Here is a 3,197-nt window from a genome sequence, read left to right as displayed (position 1 = left end):
AGGTCTGTATGTATGCATACATGTATTTGTATATATGAAGTTACTGGAGTCTGCCTTTTGCTTTATCCACTCAGTGTGTGTGTGTGTGTGTGTGTGTGTGTGTCCTTGAATTTTCTCACTCTCCTCTTCTTTCTAGCTGCCCCTAAGAGCTAAAAGAGTTCAGAGCTTTTCGCTGCCCACAGGGAGTCCCAGCCCCAGTGAATCAAGCTTTGCTCCCCCAGAGAAAAGTCTGCTGAGTCATCTCTCTAATTGCTGGCTGCCTTAGGCAGCAGCCCCTGTGGCTGGTACCTAGACCAACCTGCCAGCCCCTCTCAGTGCTGACCCCGGTCAGCTGCTTGCCACACTAACCCAGAGCACGGACGCCACACCTCACTGCCTGTCTCAGCTTACCCCATGGATGTCAAAGCTGACTTTGGACAGGGCCTTGGAGTTCCTCTTTCCACTTTACCTTGGCTATTGTGCTGATGCCCAAGAGCAAGCCTCTTTTTCCAAGCCTCTGCTCTGAGAGCAGCAGGGTCAGTAGTATCCAGTGGCCTAGGCTTTCCATCTTTCTCTGACCTCTTGAGCAATCATGGCTTCACATCATTCATATCTTGAAGGATCTCTATATTTTAGGCTGCTTTGGGTATCTCTTAGTCCAAGTCTTTTTAGCATTGAGGTTTTGCTCTCTTCGATCTGCCATCAGATCAGGAGCAGACATACTTGGTGGAGGGGGCTGAGAGAAGGGAGGTAGGGGGAGGGAGGAGGTAGGCATGCTACAGTAACATGTGGAAGAACCTCCACTAGTCTCTGTTATCCCTGCAGGGTCACCATCTTGGCAGTCTGAGCTCTGGGGGCTGCAAGCTCTTTCGGTAAGGCTTTGGAGGAAGCTTGCCTTGAAGCAAGTTTGGGAAGGTAGTATGCCTGCTTGAGGTGGCCTTCTCAAAACAGGGAAGGGGAGGTCTGGACCTGACCTTGCCCTGAGTCTTATTGAGCTCTCTCCTTCTATGGCTATCCATCCAACATCAGCAAAAGATGCCACCACTGGGTAAGTCCTCTGCTGGGTAAGCGGGACTCCATTCTGTCGCATGGCTGGTAAGGTGGAGTTGAACTTTTGGACACTGCACCAGACGTTAGTTACCAAGTTTCCTTACAGTACTTCAAAACGAGCCAAGTGGTTTTTCAGACCAAAGTACCGACTGCACGCCGGCCCCCACTCGAACACCCTCGTGAGGCACTGAGTCCAGTCCAGCCGTTCAAGCCTTCCCAACCTGCAGTTCACGTAGTTTACACATCTATGGCAGCTTGTGGTCCATAGAGCACACTCTGCTACTCGGCAGCCCGCACCTTCCCCAGCCTCTCTGGGGTTTTATCTTTTAATGGATGCCACCAGCCACATGTTTTATCATTCGTTAGCCGTCACTGAGAGCTCTTTGCCCCACATCCTCAGCAAGCACGAGGAGCTCATTTCTTTCATTGCTATTAATCTCCTTTTTCCGTGACTACCACTACCACAGACTACCACTGGTAGTCTGCATATTTTCACTGCTGACAATGTCCATTGGCTCATTTAAGCCGCCTCTCCATACCGATTGTCTATTTCTTCTGATTTTTTCTTTGTGATTTTGTTTTTCTTTGCACAGATCTTTTACTGCAGCAGAATATGAAACCCTTGATGTACGAGTGGCAAGTATTGTTCTCCCGTATCTTATTCAATCGTGTGTGTGAACAAAGGTGGCTTCTTAAAAATTCAGGACCAATTAGAATTTAAAATATTGCACCCCCTTTCTTTAAAAGACTTCTCATTTTTAGGATCCAGAGAGTGGGAACCCCTCTCTGCTTATATACACGTTCGCTTGATCTTCTCATCGTGTTCTGTATAGTTGCTATTTGTACAATTGTAAAAATTGTTATGTTTATATATGATAAAGATATGAATATAATTGTTATATAATACCATTATATAATTATTTTACGCAGCATGTGGAAGGGCCTAGTTTTATTTACAAGATGGTACCCCTTTCCCACTGGCTGCCTGGGTTACCCGTGGCTAGGTCCCTGGGCCTGGCTCTTGGAGTGTTTGTTCGCTGTGAGGTAGAAGGCAGAACCACTATTCCAACAGAAGGTAGGTGTTGGCAGCAGGAGTCCTGGTCCCTGCCTGGCTCAGTGTCGCTGTTGCTTTTGCTGTTCACTTGGGAAGGCTTTGGATCGCACATGCTCAACTCAGGCCTTTTCTAAGTTCTCAAAGCAGCAAATACCTTTTAGTTCACATGCCTGTGTGCGGTGCGCGCACGCGCACACACACACACACACACACACACCAAGCCAAGAACCAATTTTGAATTTTGACAACTGTAGTCGATGTCCTAAATTGATGTCCTAAAGGAGGACCACAGGGCCTTCCTTAAGAGGCCCTGGTGGCAGACATTCTTGTCCTGGGAGACTTGGGGGTGGTGTCACCTGGCTTTCTTTTCAGTGCCTAGAGTAGACTTGTTTATGGCTGTGGCCTGATCCCTAGCAAACCCTGGCTTATATAGAAATGCTGACACGGAACTTGCTGTGGTGACTCAGTGGGGCCACTGGTGCCAATAGGGGATAATTCTGGTTGAGTGAATTCAGTTTCGGTTGGGACAGGGGTCCCACTTTTTCCCCTACGGTGACTGTGGAACCTCTTGCCTAAAATCTGAACAAGTTGGAGGGGCTGGGCTGGGGGAGGGCCTGCCTCGGAACAGCTCGATCACAGTGAGTTACAACCGAGGTGGGCTTTTCATCCAGGATGGCAAGAGCCTTAGAAACAAATATTTTCATCTCCCAAAAGTGAGCCCAAAAGGCGTCTTAATTCTGCTCTGTGTAACTGAGGAGAAAAGCTAAGGGCGACTTAATCCTCCCGCCTTCTTGTCCACATTTCTGTGCTTACAGTTTGTCCAGGGATGCTGTTAGAGGGGAGGAGGGAGGGGAGGGGGAGGGGAGGGGGGAGGGGGAGGAGGGTCTTGAGCTGCTCCCAGTAGTCATGAGTCAGGCACAACTGGACTCCAGGGCTTCTGTGAGACAGGACAATGAGTGTGGCAGACACCTTTGGGGGTGCTACTGCCTGTACCCAGTATATTCAGCATCTAGATAAGGGGATGATGTGTCACAGAACTGGACTGGGGCTGGCAGGAGGTGACCAACTTGTGCTTCATTTCAGCCAAAGCCTGAGAAAGGGCTGAACACCTTCG

The 3,197-nt window shown here is 49.0% G+C and overlaps 1 pseudogene; it reads right to left on the bottom strand.

Annotated features, from left to right (window-relative positions):
- Window positions 1-386: 386 nt before the first annotated feature.
- On the bottom strand, window positions 387-1,541 carry LOC147000953 (mitochondrial fission regulator 1 pseudogene; annotated as a pseudogene).
- Window positions 1,542-3,197: the final 1,656 nt, after the last annotated feature.

Source organism: Mus caroli, unplaced genomic scaffold (genome assembly GCF_978045245.1).
Source record: "Mus caroli unplaced genomic scaffold, Mus_caroli_1 scaffold_15, whole genome shotgun sequence".
NCBI classification, from domain to species: Eukaryota; Metazoa; Chordata; class Mammalia; order Rodentia; family Muridae; genus Mus; species Mus caroli.
Note: the sequence above shows the minus strand (reverse complement) of the source record. Positions and strands in the feature narration are given on the sequence as shown.